Genomic DNA, 21,570 nt, shown 5'->3' with positions numbered 1-21,570 from the left:
TTCAGCTTCTGCTTGATTATACGATAATAAATTAGATGCCATAATATCTGCAATAGGGTGCGCAATCCAAAAGAAACATATAATACGAAGAAGGGTATGCGCAACTTCCTTAGGGTGGTGCCTATATGATGCAAAAACCACTGTATGAAAAAATTAGCACCAAGGCACACTATAGAAGTCGTAACAACAATTGAATATTTCAGTAAATGTTTATTGCCAACAACATAGGACAGATTTTCAACCGACGTCAACGTTTCGGCTCGCAGAGCCTTTCTCAAGGTTTATCTGTATATAATAGATCAACAGATAAAGTCATTAAACAAGCTACAAGCAAAAATTGCTCATACAAAATAAAGTTTTTTATATATACAGCTCTATATGTCCGTGGCGTAGACAAACATCAGCACAAATAAAATAGAAATAAACATAATTTGCAGCAATAACAGTGATGATATAGACATAGTGAAGACCATCAGCTGCACTTGAACTTCATTCTGTGAGCACATCAGGAGTGTAACTCTGTATACAGACATAAATAATAAGATGTGTAAAGAGATATCAATTAAAGGAGCTCCTCATGCAGGCCAGACGAGAGGACAAGAAGAAAGAGGCAAAAAAATGGAAAATAAGTGAAGGGTAAGGGGGAAAAAAGGACAACCAGAAAAGAAGGAAAAAGAAAGGAAAAAAAGGAGAAAGAAAAAAGAGAGAAAAGAAGGAGAAAAAAAAAAGGGGGGAAAAAAAGAGAAAAAAAGGAGAAAAAAGAGAAAAAGGGGGGAGAAAATTAAGGAAAGAAAAAAAGAAGAAAGGAAAAGAACAAAATTCACAAAAGGAACCAGGAGTACAAAGATCAGAAGACTAAGGCAATGTAAGAGATAATAGAAATAGCCATATAGTTACCTATCCACTGGTGCTGGAGAAAATAAATTTCTATAAGTATAGAAATAACGAAAGAGTTAATGAAAAGGAATCAAGATGAAAAAGATGAAAAAGAAGATCCAAACGACATAAGGAAATACCTGGCAAATCCTGCGTGATCCACGTGAGTCTATAGCCTGGGCTGGGCGGTGTGTGTGCGCTCTCAGTGCACGCTCGTTTAAATGAGGCCGGGGCGGAAGTGAGTGCCCGGCAGAAATCAGCTGTTCAATGACGTGTAACGGACAAACTGCGCATGCGCAGAGGCATCAGAGCCGGGGAAAGCCGGAAAAAGCCGAAGGCAGTGCACGAATAAGACAGACATGAGAACGGGAAGAGGTAAAGAACACGCATAACAGGACAGACCACAAAGAAAAAGATGAAGGACATAAGTGCAGGAGAAATACGTAGTAAAAGATAAAAAGGGGAGAATATTAGCAAGAGAAAGAGAAATATGGGAAAATATGAGAAAATATGAGAAAACACTAATAGCTATAGAAGAATACATGGCTACAGAGGAGATGCATAGTAGATAGAAAGAGATTAAAGGAAATGAAAAAGGAACAATATAAGACAAGCCATACCTGAGAGGCACCTAATTGACCTATGAAAACCAGATGATTTATTATGAAAAAATAGACATATCAGACATAAGAAATATATAAAAAAACACAATTACACAACCAAAAGACAAATAAAAACAAAATAAAAATAATAATATTACAAGGCATATACAACAGAGACATGAGGACAGAAAAGTACACATTTAAATCAATAAAAAAATAATGAAAAAATAATAAAAAAAGGGACATATTTAAATCAATAAAAAAGGAACATATTTAAATCAATAAAAATCAATAAAAAACCTCATATTCCCTATTCAGTCCATATGGTTCCAATGTATTCAACCTATAAATCCAATAAGCCTCTCTTTCTCTCAACCTACGGATTCTATTACCTCCACGTCTAAAAGGGGGAACGTGCTCCAACACCTGAAAGCGAAGCTGAGAGATGTCATGTCCCCTCGAGACAAAATGTGCTGGTATGGGTAGCAACATTCTCTTGCACCGTATAGTTGACTTATGTTGAGAGATGCGATCTCGGATATGCTGGATAGTCTCTCCAACATATCCGAGACCGCAGGGGCACTTAATGAGATATATGACAAATGACGAATCACATGTAAAAAATCCACGAATCGGGAATTTCTTACCCGATCGGGGATGTGTGAATGAGTCGCCCTTAGATACATTCGAACACTGAGGACAATGAAGACAGGGGAATGTACCCCTTTTGGGTGTAGATAGAAAAGTCTGTATGTCTTTAACTGTTTTAGAGCCGAGATCGGCTCTAACAAGTATGTCTCGAAGGTTCTGAGATTTTTTATGACAAACCAAAGGTAAGTTTTGAAATTCAGGTATATTAGGGTAAGAGTTCCTTAAGAGGGCCCAGTGGGTATGGATAACTTTCTGAATGGCATACATAAAAGGATGGTAAGTATTGACAAATGCCACTCTGGGGCCTGCTATACTTGGCCCAGAAATCTTAGGTGCAATAGAGAGACAGGTATCGGGATAACCCCGTATCCGAAATTTGTTCTGCATTTCCTTAAGTCGGATATCACGAGTGTGACTGTCAGAGACAATACGGTTAACCCTCTGAAACTGTGAGTATGGTAATGCCTTCTTCATGTGTTTAGGGTGGCAACTCGAGAAATGTAAAAGACTATTCCTATCTGTAGGTTTAATGAAAAGATCTGTAGACAGTGTTCCCTCTTTATTCAGGATGACATACGTGTCCAAAAAACTGATCATATGAGAGTGATGATGTAAAGTGAAGGTAAGCCGTGGGACTGCATAATTCAAAGTTTCAAAAATTGTGTTAAGGGAAGATTGATCCCCATGCCAAATCAGAAAAATATCGTCAATGTATCTCTTCCAGATTAAGGCGTGTCTCTGGAAGAGTACATTGGAATAAACATGAGAAAGTTCAAATTGAGCCATATAAATGTTGGCATACGGAGGCGCCACGTTAGACCCCATTGCTGTACCAGTCATTTGCATAAAAAATTGATCCTCAAACATGAAAAAGTTTTTGGACAAGACCAGCCTAAGTGTTGAAATGCAAAATTCCTTTTGTAAAGCGTCAAAGTCAGTAAATGCGTCAAGAAATGATCCAACTGCCTGAATCCCTTTTCCATGCTCAATATTTGTATACAGACTATTTACATCAAGTGTCACAAGTATACTGTCCAATGGGATGGAGGTCAAGTCTTTAATAGACGACAGAAAATGGGAAGTGTCCCTAAGATATGAGGGGATGTGGCACAATAATGGTGTGAGAATCTTCTCTAAGGTAATGGCAAGAGGTGAAAGTAGAGAACACGTAGATGCTACAATTGGTCGCCCAGGGGGAAAAGACAGGTTTTTGTGGATTTTTGGAAGGGTATAGAAAACCGGAATAACCGGATGTTGATTGCTAAGAAAATCACTCAATTTGTCATCAATAACCCCTTGGGATTTAAAACTGTCAACCAATTGTCGTATGTCCCGGGCTATATCATAGGTAGGATCATGTGACAATGGTAAGTACACATCTCTATCATTCAATTGTGAGTAGATTTCAGAAGTATAAAATCTTCTATCCATAACCACAATGGAACCGCCTTTATCGGCAGGTTTAATCACGATTTGTTTATTAGATTTAAGGTCATTGAGTGCCCGTATTTCCAACTGTGAGAAATTGCGTTTAATCCGTAAATGTCCATGTTGAATGGATTGTAATTTAGCAGTGACATCTCTCTTGACCAAGGAAATGTAAGTCTCAACCGGGTGGTAAGATTTAGGTGGACTAAAATTACTAGTCGTATGTAATTGCAAACTTTTTAAGTGTGAAGCTCTGATTAGAGGAAGATGGATCAACATCAGTCCGAAAGGGAGGACGTGTTTGACCAGCAATGATAGGATGATCCTGAAAATGAACTTTTAAACGTAATGTCCTAAAGAAACGGTGTAGCTCTTGATCCAAACGAAATTCATTGAAATTGGGAGTAGGGCAGAAAGACAAACCTTTCTGTAGCACAGAAAGTTCTATGGGAGTTAAATTATACGATGAGATGTTATAAACGATCTGTTCAGTGGTACCTGTGATCGGGTCTGCATTCGAGAAGTAGTTGTCTGCTGGGTGTCTATTGCCCCTCCTGGTCGGTTTCTTAGACCTCTTCCACGTCTGCGTTCTAAAAAATAAGGGGTACGTTTAGAACCTTCACTATCTGAACTGGAAGAAAAGGAGGAGGCACCATATCTCGGTGTCCTATATCCTCTAAACGGACTAGTATCCTGCCATCTGTAAACTTGGTTACGCTGATAATCCTCCGTATCTCTTAAAAATTTTTGTCTTTTACGTTCCTGTAAAAGTGTACGGAATTCCCCAATATTCTTCTCTGTTTTATTCTTAATCTCATTAAATTCTTCTGACGTCAGAGTGTTATTCATCTGCGTCTGAATACTGGAAATTTGGGTATCGACCTCCATCAATTCCTTTTGTAAAAATTCGATAGTTAACAACATTATATCCATGGAACACTTATTAAGGATGCCCTCAAATTTAGAACAAAATTCTGGTTTCTCAGAAAACAAGGTTGGCCGTAAAGAAACCCTTAAACCCCGAGGGATCCTCTGTGCTCTGTAATATTCTGCCAATGTAACATAATGCAGTTCATGTGCTATTCTTTTACGCAAAGTTTTTTCATAGTCCTTAAGACGAATCTCTTCAGCCGGAGTGTGTAGAAATTGGCCAGGAATATGCACCTGGCCTATGATGGCTTCAGCTTCTGCTTGATTATACGATAATAAATTAGATGCCATAATATCTGCAATAGGGTGCGCAATCCAAAAGAAACATATAATACAAAGAAGGGTATGTGCAACTTCCTTAGGGTGGTGCCTATATGATGCAAAAACCACTGTATGAAAAAATTAGCACCAAGGCACACTATAGAAGTCGTAACAACAATTGAATATTTCAGTAAATGTTTATTGCCAACAACATAGGACAGATTTTCAACCGACGTCAACGTTTCGGCTCGCAGAGCCTTTCTCAAGGTTTATCTGTATATAATAGATCAACAGATAAAGTCATTAAACAAGCTACAAGCAAAAATTGCTCATACAAAATAAAGTTTTTTATATATACAGCTCTATATGTCCGTGGCGTAGACAAACATCAGCACAAATAAAATAGAAATAAACATAATTTGCAGCAATAACAGTGATGATATAGACATAGTGAAGACCATCAGCTGCACTTGAACTTCATTCTGTGAGCACATCAGGAGTGTAACTCTGTATACAGACATAAATAATAAGATGTGTAAAGAGATATCAATTAAAGGAGCTCCTCATGCAGGCCAGACGAGAGGACAAGAAGAAAGAGGCAAAAAAATGGAAAATAAGTGAAGGGTAAGGGGGAAAAAAGGACAACCAGAAAAGAAGGAAAAAGAAAGGAAAAAAAAGGAGAAAGAAAAAAGAGAGAAAAGAAGGAGAAAAAAAAAAAAAGGGGAAAAAGGGGGAAAAAAAGAGAAAAAGGGGGGAGAAAATTAAGGAAAGAAAAAAAGAAGAAAGGAAAAGAACAAAATTCACAAAAGGAACCAGGAGTACAAAGATCAGAAGACTAAGGCAATGTAAGAGATAATAGAAATAGCCATATAGTTACCTATCCACTGGTGCTGGAGAAAATAAATTTCTATAAGTATAGAAATAACGAAAGAGTTAATGAAAAGGAATCAAGATGAAAAAGATGAAAAAGAAGATCCAAACGACATAAGGAAATACCTGGCAAATCCTGCGTGATCCACGTGAGTCTATAGCCTGGGCTGGGCGGTGTGTGTGCGCTCTCAGTGCACGCTCGTTTAAATGAGGCCGGGGCGGAAGTGAGTGCCCGGCAGAAATCAGCTGTTCAATGACGTGTAACGGACAAACTGCGCATGCGCAGAGGCATCAGAGCCGGGGAAAGCCGGAAAAAGCCGAAGGCAGTGCACGAACAAGACAGACATGAGAACGGGAAGAGGTAAAGAACACGCATAACAGGACAGACCACAAAGAAAAAGATGAAGGACATAAGTGCAGGAGAAATACGTAGTAAAAGATAAAAAGGGGAGAATATTAGCAAGAGAAAGAGAAATATGGGAAAATATGAGAAAATATGAGAAAACACTAATAGCTATAGAAGAATACATGGCTACAGAGGAGATGCATAGTAGATAGAAAGAGATTAAAGGAAATGAAAAAGGAACAATATAAGACAAGCCATACCTGAGAGGCACCTAATTGACCTATGAAAACCAGATGATTTATTATGAAAAAATAGACATATCAGACATAAGAAATATATAAAAAAACACAATTACACAACCAAAAGATAAATAAAAACAAAATAAAAATAATAATATTACAAGGCATATACAACAGAGACATGAGGACAGAAAAGGACACATTTAAATCAATAAAAAAATAATGAAAAAATAATAAAAAAATAATAAAAAAAGGGACATATTTAAATCAATAAAAAAGGAACATATTTAAATCAATAAAAATCAATAAAAAACCTCATATTCCCTATTCAGTCCATATGGTTCCAATGTATTCAACCTAAAAATCCAATAAGCCTCTCTTTCTCTCAACCTACGGATTCTATTACCTCCACGTCTAAAAGGGGGAACGTGCTCCAACACCTGAAAGCGAAGCTGAGAGATGTCATGTCCCCTCGAGACAAAATGTGCTGGTATGGGTAGCAACATTCTCTTGCACCGTATAGTTGACTTATGTTGAGAGATGCGATCTCGGATATGCTGGATAGTCTCTCCAACATATCCGAGACCGCAGGGGCACTTAATGAGATATATGACAAATGACGAATCACATGTAAAAAATCCACGAATCGGGAATTTCTTACCCGATCGGGGATGTGTAAATGAGTCGCCCTTAGATACATTCGAACACTGAGGACAATGAAGACAGGGGAATGTACCCCTTTTGGGTGTAGATAGAAAAGTCTGTATGTCTTTAACTGTTTTAGAGCCGAGATCGGCTCTAACAAGTATGTCTCGAAGGTTCTGAGATTTTTTATGACAAACCAAAGGTAAGTTTTGAAATTCAGGTATATTAGGTTAAGAGTTCCTTAAGAGGGCCCAGTGGGTATGGATAACTTTCTGAATGGCATACATAAAAGGATGGTAAGTATTGACAAATGCCACTCTGGGGCCTGCTATACTTGGCCCAGAAATCTTAGGTGCAATAGAGAGACAGGTATCGGGATAACCCCGTATCCGAAATTTGTTCTACATTTCCTTAAGTCGGATATCACGAGTGTGACTGTCAGAGACAATACGGTTAACCCTCTGAAACTGTGAGTATGGTAATGCCTTCTTCATGTGTTTAGGGTGGCAACTCGAGAAATGTAAAAGACTATTCCTATCTGTAGGTTTAATGAAAAGATCTGTAGACAGTGTTCCCTCTTTATTCAGGATGACATACGTGTCCAAAAAACTGATCATATGAGAGTGATGATGTAAAGTGAAGGTAAGCCGTGGGACTGCATAATTCATAGTTTCAAAAAATGTGTTAAGGGAAGATTGATCCCCATGCCAAATCAGAAAAATATCGTCAATGTATCTCTTCCAGATTAAGGCGTGTCTCTGGAAGAGTACATTGGAATAAACATGAGAAAGTTCAAATTGAGCCATATAAATGTTGGCATACGGAGGCGCCACGTTAGACCCCATCGCTGTACCAGTCATTTGCATAAAAAATTGATCCTCAAACATGAAAAAGTTTTTGGACAAGACCAGCCTAAGTGTTGAAATGCAAAATTCCTTTTGTAAAGCGTCAAAGTCAGTAAATGCGTCAAGAAATGATCCAACTGCCTGAATCCCTTTTCCATGCTCAATATTTGTATACAGACTATTTACATCAAGTGTCACAAGTATACTGTCCAATGGGATGGAGGTCAAGTCTTTAATAGACGACAGAAAATGGGAAGTGTCCCTAAGATATGAGGGGATGTGGCACAATAATGGTGTGAGAATCTTCTCTAAGGTAATGGCAAGAGGTGAAAGTAGAGAACACGTAGATGCTACAATTGGTCACCCAGGGGGAAAAGACAGGTTTTTGTGGATTTTTGGAAGGGTATAGAAAACCGGAATAACCGGATGTTGATTGCTAAGAAAATCACTCAATTTGTCATCAATAACCCCTTGGGATTTAAAACTGTCAACCAATTGTCGTATGTCCCGGGCTATATCATAGGTAGGATCATGTGACAATGGTAAGTACACATCTCTATCATTCAATTGTGAGTAGATTTCAGAAGTATAAAATCTTCTATCCATAACCACAATGGAACCGCCTTTATCGGCAGGTTTATTCACGATTTGTTTATTAGATTTAAGGTCATTGAGTGCCCGTATTTCCAACTGTGAGAAATTGCGTTTAATCCGTAAATGTCCATGTTGAATGGATTGTAATTTAGCAGTGACATCTCTCTTGACCAAGGAAATGTAAGTCTCAACCGGGTGGTAAGATTTAGGTGGACTAAAATTACTAGTCGTATGTAATTGCAAACTCTTAAGTGTGAAGCTCTGATTAGAGGAAGATGGATCCACATCAGTCCGAAAGGGAGGACGTGTTTGACCAGCAATGATAGGATGATCCTGAAAATGAACTTTTAAACGTAATGTCCTAAAGAAACGGTGTAGCTCTTGATCCAAACGAAATTCATTGAAATTGGGAGTAGGGCAGAAAGACAAACCTTTCTGTAGCACAGAAAGTTCTATGGGAGTTAAATTATACGATGAGATGTTATAAACGATCTGTTCAGTGGTACCTGTGATCGGGTCTGCATTCGAGAAGTAGTTGTCTGCTGGGTGTCTATTGCCCCTCCTGGTCGGTTTCTTAGACCTCTTCCACGTCTGCGTTCTAAAAAATAAGGGGTACGTTTAGAACCTTCACTATCTGAACTGGAAGAAAAGGAGGAGGCACCATATCTCGGTGTCCTATATCCTCTAAACGGACTAGTATCCTGCCATCTGTAAACTTGGTTACGCTGATAATCCTCCGTATCTCTTAAAAATTTTTGTCTTTTACGTTCCTGTAAAAGTGTACGGAATTCCCCAATATTCTTCTCTGTTTTATTCTTAATCTCATTAAATTCTTCTGACGTCAGAGTGTTATTCATCTGCGTCTGAATACTGGAAATTTGGGTATCGACCTCCATCAATTCCTTTTGTAAAAATTCGATAGTTAACAACATTATATCCATGGAACACTTATTAAGGATGCCCTCAAATTTAGAACAAAATTCTGGTTTCTCAGAAAACAAGGTTGGCCGTAAAGAAACCCTTAAACCCCGAGGGATCCTCTGTGCTCTGTAATATTCTGCCAATGTAACATAATGCAGTTCATGTGCTATTCTTTTACGCAAAGTTTTTTCATAGTCCTTAAGACGAATCTCTTCAGCCGGAGTGTGTAGAAATTGGCCAGGAATATGCACCTGGCCTATGATGGCTTCAGCTTCTGCTTGATTATACGATAATAAATTAGATGCCATAATATCTGCAATAGGGTGCGCAATCCAAAAGAAACATATAATACGAAGAAGGGTATGCGCAACTTCCTTAGGGTGGTGCCTATATGATGCAAAAACCACTGTATGAAAAAATTAGCACCAAGGCACACTATAGAAGTCGTAACAACAATTGAATATTTCAGTAAATGTTTATTGCCAACAACATAGGACAGATTTTCAACCGACGTCAACGTTTCGGCTCGCAGAGCCTTTCTCAAGGTTTATCTGTATATAATAGATCAACAGATAAAGTCATTAAACAAGCTACAAGCAAAAATTGCTCATACAAAATAAAGTTTTTTATATATACAGCTCTATATGTCCGTGGCGTAGACAAACATCAGCACAAATAAAATAGAAATAAACATAATTTGCAGCAATAACAGTGATGATATAGACATAGTGAAGACCATCAGCTGCACTTGAACTTCATTCTGTGAGCACATCAGGAGTGTAACTCTGTATACAGACATAAATAATAAGATGTGTAAAGAGATATCAATTAAAGGAGCTCCTCATGCAGGCCAGACGAGAGGACAAGAAGAAAGAGGCAAAAAAATGGAAAATAAGTGAAGGGTAAGGGGGAAAAAAGGACAACCAGAAAAGAAGGAAAAAGAAAGGAAAAAAAAGGAGAAAGAAAAAAGAGAGAAAAGAAGGAGAAAAAAAAAAAAGGGGGGAAAAAAAGGAGAAAAAAGAGAAAAAGGGGGGAGAAAATTAAGGAAAGAAAAAAAGAAGAAAGGAAAAGAACAAAATTCACAAAAGGAACCAGGAGTACAAAGATCAGAAGACTAAGGCAATGTAAGAGATAATAGAAATAGCCATATAGTTACCTATCCACTGGTGCTGGAGAAAATAAATTTCTATAAGTATAGAAATAACGAAAGAGTTAATGAAAAGGAATCAAGATGAAAAAGATGAAAAAGAAGATCCAAACGACATAAGGAAATACCTGGCAAATCCTGCGTGATCCACGTGAGTCTATAGCCTGGGCTGGGCGGTGTGTGTGCGCTCTCAGTGCACGCTCGTTTAAATGAGGCCGGGGCGGAAGTGAGTGCCCGGCAGAAATCAGCTGTTCAATGACGTGTAACGGACAAACTGCGCATGCGCAGAGGCATCAGAGCCGGGGAAAGCCGGAAAAAGCCGAAGGCAGTGCACGAATAAGACAGACATGAGAACGGGAAGAGGTAAAGAACACGCATAACAGGACAGACCACAAAGAAAAAGATGAAGGACATAAGTGCAGGAGAAATACGTAGTAAAAGATAAAAAGGGGAGAATATTAGCAAGAGAAAGAGAAATATGGGAAAATATGAGAAAATATGAGAAAACACTAATAGCTATAGAAGAATACATGGCTACAGAGGAGATGCATAGTAGATAGAAAGAGATTAAAGGAAATGAAAAAGGAACAATATAAGACAAGCCATACCTGAGAGGCACCTAATTGACCTATGAAAACCAGATGATTTATTATGAAAAAATAGACATATCAGACATAAGAAATATATAAAAAAACACAATTACACAACCAAAAGACAAATAAAAACAAAATAAAATTAAAAAAACAAAATAAAAATAATAATATTACAAGGCATATACAACAGAGACATGAGGACAGAAAAGGACACATTTAAATCAATAAAAAAATAATAAAAAATAATAAAAAAAGGGACATATTTAAATCAATAAAAAAGGAACATATTTAAATCAATAAAAATCAATAAAAAATCTCATATTCCCTATTCAGTCCATATGGTTCCAATGTATTCAACCTATAAATCCAATAAGCCTCTCTTTCTCTCAACCTACGGATTCTATTACCTCCACGTCTAAAAGGGGGAACGTGCTCCAACACCTGAAAGCGAAGCTGAGAGATGTCATGTCCCCTCGAGACAAAATGTGCTGGTATGGGTAGCAACATTCTCTTGCACCGTATAGTTGACTTATGTTGAGAGATGCGATCTCGGATATGCTGGATAGTCTCTCCAACATATCCGAGACCGCAGGGGCACTTAATGAGATATATGACAAATGACGAATCACATGTAAAAAATCCACGAATCGGGAATTTCTTACCCGATCGGGGATGTGTGAATGAGTCGCCCTTAGATACATTCGAACACTGAGGACAATGAAGACAGGGGAATGTACCCCTTTTGGGTGTAGATAGAAAAGTCTGTATGTCTTTAACTGTTTTAGAGCCGAGATCGGCTCTAACAAGTATGTCTCGAAGGTTCTGAGATTTTTTATGACAAACCAAAGGTAAGTTTTGAAATTCAGGTATATTAGGGTAAGAGTTCCTTAAGAGGGCCCAGTGGGTATGGATAACTTTCTGAATGGCATACATAAAAGGATGGTTAGTATTGACAAATGCCACTCTGGGGCCTGCTATACTTGGCCCAGAAATCTTAGGTGCAATAGAGAGACAGGTATCGGGATAACCCCGTATCCGAAATTTGTTCTGCATTTCCTTAAGTCGGATATCACGAGTGTGACTGTCAGAGACAATACGGTTAACCCTCTGAAACTGTGAGTATGGTAATGCCTTCTTCATGTGTTTAGGGTGGCAACTCGAGAAATGTAAAAGACTATTCCTATCTGTAGGTTTAATGAAAAGATCTGTAGACAGTGTTCCCTCTTTATTCAGGATGACATACGTGTCCAAAAAACTGATCATATGAGAGTGATGATGTAAAGTGAAGGTAAGCCGTGGGACTGCATAATTCATAGTTTCAAAAAATGTGTTAAGGGAAGATTGATCCCCATGCCAAATCAGAAAAATATCGTCAATGTATCTCTTCCAGATTATGGCGTGTCTCTGGAAGAGTACATTGGAATAAACATGAGAAAGTTCAAATTGAGCCATATAAATGTTGGCATACGGAGGCGCCACGTTAGACCCCATCGCTGTACCAGTCATTTGCATAAAAAATTGATCCTCAAACATGAAAAAGTTTTTGGACAAGACCAGCCTAAGTGTTGAAATGCAAAATTCCTTTTGTAAAGCGTCAAAGTCAGTAAATGCGTCAAGAAATGATCCAACTGCCTGAATCCCTTTTCCATGCTCAATATTTGTATACAGACTATTTACATCAAGTGTCACAAGTATACTGTCCAATGGGATGGAGGTCAAGTCTTTAATAGACGACAGAAAATGGGAAGTGTCCCTAAGATATGAGGGGATGTGGCACAATAATGGTGTGAGAATCTTCTCTAAGGTAATGGCAAGAGGTGAAAGTAGAGAACACGTAGATGCTACAATTGGTCGCCCGGGGGGAAAAGACAGGTTTTTGTGGATTTTTGGAAGGGTATAGAAAACCAGAATAACCGGATGTTGATTGATAAGAAAATCACTCAATTTGTCATCAATAACCCCTTGGGATTTAAAACTGTCAACCAATTGTCGTATGTCCCGGGCTATATCATAGGTAGGATCATGTGACAATGGTAAGTACACATCTCTATCATTCAATTGTGAGTAGATTTCAGAAGTATAAAATCTTCTATCCATAACCACAATGGAACCGCCTTTATCGGCAGGTTTAATCACGATTTGTTTATTAGATTTAAGGTCATTGAGTGCCCGTATTTCCAACTGTGAGAAATTGCGTTTAATCCGTAAATGAGGAAGTAACCCTGACAACCTGTATCCCAGGATAGAGGAATTAACCCTGACAACCTGTATCCCAGGATAGAGGAAGTAACCCTGGCAACATGTATCCCAGGACAGGGTCAGTGTCGGGGTAAAAGAGAATATATATTTTTGTAACTTTTATTTTATTTATTTTATATTTTTATTTTATTTTATTTTATTTATTTTATATTTTTGTAACCTCCATCGAACACGGTAAGTTGAGATATATATTATATATGTTTCACTTGCCTGTGTGTCAGCCGCAGCGGTTACTGTTGGGTTATCAGGTTGGATCTGGGTGGGTGATCGGTCGAGTGGTGAGACCTCAGGCGTCCCGCACCACGTCCTGAACCAGCAAGTGTTAAAACGAGTGACGTCGCATGCCTGCGCGTGCTCGTGTGAACACCATCTCCTCCTCCTCCGGTCACTGAACTCTCTTTAGATAGCTGCCTCCCGTGATTGATAGTCGAGGTTTCAAAGCATTCCTGAATTGTAGTGTAAGGGAGAAAGAATCTGTGACGAATTGAGGAGTGCTCTTCGTCTAACACAGAGACTGCTGTAAAGTCAAGGTTAGGAAACAGTGTATTGAGGTGTCTCTACACTGTCGGGTGGTGCCGTGGTAGGAAAGGAGATAGATTGAGGTGTCTCTCTATCTCATCAGTGTATTGAGGTGTCTCTACACTGACGGGTGGTGACCTGTAGTCAGGGTGCCGTGGTGAGTCACACTGTAAAGTCGCCATTCAAGGCTAGGAAAGGAGTTAGATTGAGGTGTCTCTCTATCTCATCAGTGTATTGAGGTGTCCTCTACACTGAGGAGTGGCGACCTGTGGACTGCACCAGTGATCTGAGTCGCGACAGATCATTGCATTCTATAAGAAAATGCTGCGTATATTCAAATTTGAAAGATCTCGTAAGTTGCGGAATGCTGCTGTGGGAGTTAAGCCAATTAGTGGAGTTACGGGAAGGCAAGAAGGCTGTTAGGAATGTTAAGAATTTGTATAACATGATAAGCTTATCCAGTACAGGCAGGCTTTAGCCTTCAGTATAGAAAGAATGTGTTACACAGAAATTGGGAAAGCTGGGTGAGGACTTCTGCACCAGGCTCAAGCACATCTTAGAGTAGCGAGTGATTTGAAGTCTGAAGGCTGGAAAGAAGTAGATGGTGTGGGGGGGACAGAGAATGCCGAGCCTTTGTTCGGATACATGAAAGCTGCAGACTGTGATTTGTTATGTACCCCCAAAATGGCCGTTGCACCTTTGATGCCTGTCACTACACCGAGCCCTCAGCCACCGCCCTATAATGGTGCCAACAACAAATAACCGGAGGGGTGGACGTGTCGGGTGTGTGGAGAGCAAAACCCACCCTGGGCGGAGTTCTGCTGTGTCTGTGGGGCGGGCCGCCCATGGCACGATGCCCAGCCTGCCTCCAAGAACAATCCCACTTCCACTCTAACTCATCCCTCCCACGGCCATCTTGCTACACCTCTTACTTGTTGTGGGAGGCCCGGAAAGCCCCAATCCGGCCTATATCCACTACTAGATCCGTCCGGTGCATATTACCAGCCACCAGCACAGGTGGAAAAGCCCGTAGTCCCAGAGCACCCATCTGAAACTAATGTGACACCCTCTGCTCCAGTCCACGATGCTGAGACGCTTCCCCTGTTTCCTATGGTAGTCACCCACAACCCTGGGGATATCCTCCTCAACTCCCCAGAATTTCAGGCCAGACTGCTCTCCCTCCGCCAACATACTGTTACTCAAGACGATACGGAGCCAGATGAGGGATGGGCTCAAGATACTCCAGCCCCCCCTCCTTTACCCCATACGTCTCCTATGGCATCCTCCACCCCACATTTATTGCCCATACTCCGGTCCTTGCTCCAAGCAACTGCTGAAAGAGCACCACCCCCCCAGCCTCTCAGAAGTTTGGGACCCCTGCCGCTCCCGGAACCTAGTAGACCCATCAGGACGCCCCGTCACTCTGTCAATAGGCTATGGTGACATCCTTACACATCGGGTGGGGGCCATAATCAACCCTGCAAACACCCTATGAGCCATGCTGGAGGATTGGCTCGTAAAATTGCCCTTGCTGCTGGTTCTACTCTGGCTGCAGAATGCCAGGCTCACTTAGCCGAAAACGGAGAGCTTTCAAAAGGCCATGGATTCCACAAAAGCAGGACCCCTTAGTACGTATGAATCCGGCCTAGAATACATGAAACAGTTAAAAGCCTGGGCTCAGAATCGCTTGTCAGATCAAGCTGGGTCTGTACAAGATGTTCAACAAGACCCTGATGAATCTGTGGAAAGATATGCTGCAAGACTCAGCATGCATTTTGAGGATCTCGGATGTAATGCACACGCCCGGACTGACTGGCGTGTGCGTGTTTATGTAGTGATTCCACTGTGCCATGAACCGGAGAGTGCCTGGAGGGGCGTAACTAAGTATCTGCCCGATCCGACCAAGGTCGCACGACGGCATACGACGCCAGTGCACCAGGGAGGAATCGAGCAGAGGAACCAGGGTCTACTCCAGGTCAGACTCCGGACACGGCTGTTGACCCACACCGGGGAATACTGGAACAGGCAGACTAGAGCGCAGGCTGGGTAGGGTCCAGTACAGACTGGGAGACAAATTCGAAACCGCAGACGCGGTGGACAGGGCCGAGCAAAGCGAAAACCGCAGACGCGGCGGACAGAGCTGAGCAAAGCGAAAACCGCAGACGCGGCGGACAGAGCTGAGCAAAGCGAAAACCGCAGACGCGGCGGACAGAGCTGAGCAAAGCGAAAACCGCAGACGCGGCGGACAGAGCTGAGCAAAGCGAAAACCGCAGACGCGGCGGACAGAGCTGAGCAAAGCGAAAACCGCAGACGCGGCGGACAGAGCTGAGCAAAGCGAAAACCGCAGACGCGGTGGGAACAGGGCTCTGTTCACACGGAACAGACTAGAAGGGAAAGGCAGAACCAGATACCCACAGGGTACTTGCAGAGAAGTAGCGAGTGGACCACAAACTCACAAACGGAAGTACAGTGACAACGAGCAGGAGTTAGGTACGAGTTCAGACTCTGCAGAAAAAGGAAGGGAACGGACATAGAGGCAAAACAGGTTTGTTGAGCTGATTAGTATATATGTAGCTTACCACGGGCCTAGGTGGTCTGGAGTTGGGACCCGGTCCTATTTGTTTACCCTTTTATATGCATTACTTCAACTTTGATATACAGTAAGGTTTTTAATATAGACAGTATAGGTACAGTCCCAATTTAGGGTCACCTTGCCGCTGGTGGGACGGCTTGTATACTTTTTTTGATCAAAAATAGTTCACTAAGTACCCTATATTTATTATGCAACTTTGCTTTACATTTATATATAATGATGGTAGGGTATGAGATATATTTTTGTCTTTTGTAGGTTTTGCTTCTTTTTGCTAGTGTGAACATGCTCCTATTTCTTGCATGTCTACCATCTTAGACCTCAGTTCACATTGCTTGGTTTTTTGTCTTGTTTGCATTCTGTGCAATTTAAGGGTGTGGCATCCCCTTTGTTGAGCTGATTAGTATATATGTAGCTTACTTATATTTCCTCTCCACTCACAGTCCCTGTGTCTGCAGGACCGTTCACCGGAGTACTCACAAGATTCTTGGTCTCTGAAACTTGCCCTGTCAACCTGTTGGGAGCCGATCTCTTAGAGCGGATGAAGGCAACAATTACTTTCGAAAACCATGGTATGGAGCTTCTTTTGCGGGACCCTCATTCCGAACAAGGGACTGAAGACCGCTGTGTTCTTAAAGCCTTCCCTCTCATGATGATGACCAAACAACCTCACACTCTTCTTGATACCTCACAGTTCCCTCACTCTCTGTGGTCCAGTGGGCCAGAGGACGTCGGCCTCCTGCAGGTTCCCCCGGTCCGAGTACACCTCAAGCCTGGACACAGGTACCCACGGTTGCCACAATACCCCCTCAAGGCTGCACAAGAACAAAGCTTGGGTACCCAAATCGCTTCCCTCCTGGAATCAGGAGTCCTTGTCAGATGTGTATCTCCATGCAATACACCCCTCTTTCCTGTAAAAAAAGAAAACCGCTCCGGGAGAGCCTCCAAGATACCGGTTGGTTCAGGATCTCAGAGCCGTCAATGCAGCTACCATTTTAGAAACTCCAGTAGTACCCAACCCAAACACCCTCTTGTCTCAGGTGTCTCCAACGGCCACCTTGTTTACGGTGTTAGATCTGGCCAACGCCTTCTTCAGTATACCCTTACATGAAGATTCGTGGTTTCTTTTTGCCTTCACCTTTCAAGGAGCACAGTTTACATGGACCAGGACTCCACAAGGAGCCCAGAACTCTCCTAACCAATTCACTCATTCTATGAAGTCTATTCTGGAACCATGGGTTCAAGAGAACCCTCAGGTCACCCTTCTACAGTATGTGGATGATCTTTTACTCTGTGGCACTGAAGAAAATTTGCCAGAGATGTCAGCATCCCTTCTCTGGTTTCTTCACTCAGCTAACTGTAAAGTTTCGAAAGGCAAAGTCCAATGGTGTCTGCCCAAGGTCATTTTCCTCGGACATTGTATTTCACAAGGTGCTAGACATCTGACTGAAGAAAGAAAACAAGCCATCATGGATATCACCTTCCCAACCACCTATTCCGCTATGCAGACTTTCCTTGGCCTCATCACTTTCTGCAGGCAATGGATCCCTGATGCCTCAAAGCTCATGCAACCTCTGTACGACTGTCTCAAGAATGAAGGCTCAGTTTGGCTTCATGCTGAAGATCCACGTGTTTCTCATCAACACAGACTATGTTTTGACCGCCTTAAACAGGCTGTTGTCTCTGCCCCGGCCTTGGCTTACCAGACTATACTCAGCCATTTCACCTCTTTGTCTCGGAATCGGAAGGTCATGCCTCTGGAGTTCTAGCACAACGTTATGATCATAAGTATCGGCCTTTGGGCTACTACTCAGCCCGCCTGGACCCTGTCGCCCGAACTGCCCCCACGTGCCTTAAGGCGGTCCACGCTGTTCACATCCTCCTTGACAAGTCAGCTGATATCGTCCTTGGACATGATCTAGTTATACAGGCTGGCCATGATCTCTCGGCTGTTCTGCAACAAACATCTCCGAAACATCTCACCAACCAAAGACACCTGCGGCTGCAGTGTTCCCTATTGTTGCCCTCCAATATAACATTTACCAGATGTCTGACTATCAACCCTGCCACTTTGCTTCCACCTTCTAGGTGGGAAGGTGAAGAGGGTGAAGGTCCATTGGTGGAACCTCACGATTGTATAAAAATTTTGCAGGAAGAGACTTCTGCTCCAGAGAATACGGTGGCACATCCGCTCGCAGACCCTGCCTTGCACCTATGGACTGATGGATCCCGTTTCGCAGACCCTCAAGGGAAGTTCCACACGGGATATGCTGTCACAACAGACCTAACAGTTCTGAAGGCTGAAGCTCTACCACCATACATGTCTGCACAAGAAGCCTAATGAAGGCCCTGGAACTACCCATTCAGGTTGCTGTTATCAAGGTCAAGGCTCATGGAAGACTAGATTCCAGGGAAGCCAGGGGCAACCACCTAGTTGACCAAGCAGCCAAGACTGCAGCAGTGGAGAATGTGTCATCAAAGTGGCAGGAAAAGGAAGAAGAGATGGGGGAAACCCTGCAAACCGTAGCTGTGGCGCTCACTAGAGCAAGAGCCAAAGAACAGCCGGCGGAAGATCATACAAGTCCAGCGGAGACACGAGTGGAATCCAGGGGGGTCAGGATGCCTGAAGAAAAATTGTGTGAGGAACAAAGGAAAACCCCCCACTGAAGAAGTCAAGCAATGGAAAGCGGCAGGAGCTGTGCTGACAGGTCGCAAAGATTCAAAGGTCAACTCGACTCTTTACCAAATGGATGGGAAGCCTTGCTTGCCTAGACGCATGTACTCAGCTGTGGCAGCATGGGCTCACGGGCCTACACACAGAGGAAAGAATCAAGCCTTGGCATGTATCAAGAAACTGTACTTTGCACCCGGAATCTCTTCCACTGTGACTGCGTACTCAAAATCCTGCTCTGTCTGCGCTACCTGCAACCCAACGTGTACGGCACGGGTCCCTCTCCAACACCTGGCTAAACCAGACTACCCTTGGCAGAGAATACAAGTCGACTATATCCAAATGCCTAAAGCAGGAAAATAGGAGTACGTTTTGGTAGCCGTGGATATGTTCTCAGCCTGGCCCGAGGCCTACCCGGTTGTCAACATGACTGCTAAAGTCACAGCCAAGAAACTGATCACCGAAATTGCCTACAGATTTGGAGTTCCCCAAGTCATAGAATCGGATCAAGGACCAGCTTTCACAGTAAATATCTACGAAGAACTCTGGAACATGTTGGGAACAGATTTGGGCCTCCACACTCCATACCATCCTGCCAGTTCAGGCAAAGTGGAGAGAATGAATTCCACACTCAAGACCCAGGTCTTGAAAATGACCTAAGATCATCCCCTCCCCTGGCCCGACCTACTCCCCATAGTATTGTATCATATCACACACACTCAGGGCCGGCCTTAGGGTATATGGCGCCCTGTGCGAAATCCCTCTTGGCGCCCCCCCCCAAAGAAAAAAAATTAAACTCATGTAGGTGAAAACAACAAGTGCATTTTTTATTAATCAAATGATCAAGTAATAACAAGCAACAAAAGTTGAAAAGTTTTAAAGCCGCCACCACGATAAGGTAGACTCTTCTGGCAGGGCCCTACTCTAACCTATTAAAATTTTCTTAAAATATCCAATACTCTTTTTAGATATATTTTTATTTAGTTTTCTTTAAGGGAATGTGTCATATACATTTTTTTTTTAAAAATGACCAATAATACCACATACAGGGAATACTGCCACACCATGACCAGACCACATATTACCACAACATAGTGACCGAATAATACCACACAGAAGGGGGAAAAACTGCCACACCATGACCAGACCACATATTACCACCACATTACTAATATTACCACCACATTACTAATATTACCATAAGTGTCATTATGCACGGGAGCTCTATACATGGTATGTATAATGTAAGTGTCCAGGTAATCTAGTGATCACCAGTGACATTATACACAGGAGCTCTGTATATAGTGTCAGTGTACAGGTAATACAGTGATCATCAGTGACATTATACACAGGAGCTCTGTATATAGTGTCAGTGTACAGGTAATACAGTGATCACCAGTGACATTATACACAGGAGCCCGGTACATAGTATATAGTGTAAGTGTACATGTAATACACTGACTCACTGGTGACGTCTCTAGGTGAAGTCCTTCAGCTACGCTTTTCTCCTTCATCCAGCACAGACCGCCATTACGTCTTCCAGCCAGGACTCGTCTCTGCATAAAATAACACAGTTATCTAGAGCACATTCCCCAACTTCTACATTACGCAGCTGAATACAGACGTGTATCCACCATCAATATATGGTTAGTTATTATACAACCTACCATTCCAAATATAAATTGTAATCCACCACGGTGCCCCCATTAACTGTAAATAGGCACTTAATATATAATTTAATTAGAACCTCTACTCTTTCCGCCAATTTGTTACCAGTTACACTCCTGCATCCGCAACGCCCCCTACTCTATACTTCCTGCTCCCCGCATTCATTATTTACATGCACCCCCTGCCCCAATTCATTATATCATGTCCTGCTCTCCCCACCCCATCATCATTTACTGTCCCCCACCCCACATTCATTATGTGCAGCTCATTATCCCCCTACTCCCAATTCCCCCATGTGCAGCTCATTTTCTCCCAATTCCCCCATGTGCAGCTCTCACCCCCCCATGTGCACATCTCTCATCCCCCTCCCCCACATGTGCCCCTCTCTCATCCCCCTCCCCCACATGTGCACCTCTCTCATCCCCCTCCCCCACATGTGCACACCTCTCATCCCCCTCCCCCACATGTGCACCTCTCTCATCCCCCTCCCCCACATGTGCACCTCTCTCATCCCCCCCATGTGCACATCTCTCATCCCCCTCCCCCACATGTGCACCTCTCTCATCCCCCTCCCCCACATGTGCACCTCTCTCATCCCCCTCCCCCACATGTGCACACCTCTCATCCCCCTCCCCCACATGTGCACCTCTCTCATCCCCCTCCCCCACATGTGCACCTCTCTCATTCCCCTCCCCCACATGTGCACCTCCCATTCCCCCCACTCCTAGTAAATTGTATTTAAAAAAAAAAAAAAACTTGTTATACTTACCCCCATGCGATCCCTGCAGAATCCTCGTCCAAATCGATGACACCAGGTTCTCCTGACTTCCGGTCATGTGACGGTGCCGTCACATGACCGGAAGTCAGAGAAATCATGACAGAGATGTTCCGGCCCCGGCGCTTAGCATGGGGCCG

Source organism: Phyllobates terribilis, unplaced genomic scaffold (assembly GCF_046119375.1).
Source record: "Phyllobates terribilis strain yellow unplaced genomic scaffold, ASM4611937v1 Scaffold_9__5_contigs__length_417890890, whole genome shotgun sequence".
Classification (NCBI taxonomy): Eukaryota; Metazoa; Chordata; class Amphibia; order Anura; family Dendrobatidae; genus Phyllobates; species Phyllobates terribilis.
Note: the sequence above shows the minus strand (reverse complement) of the source record.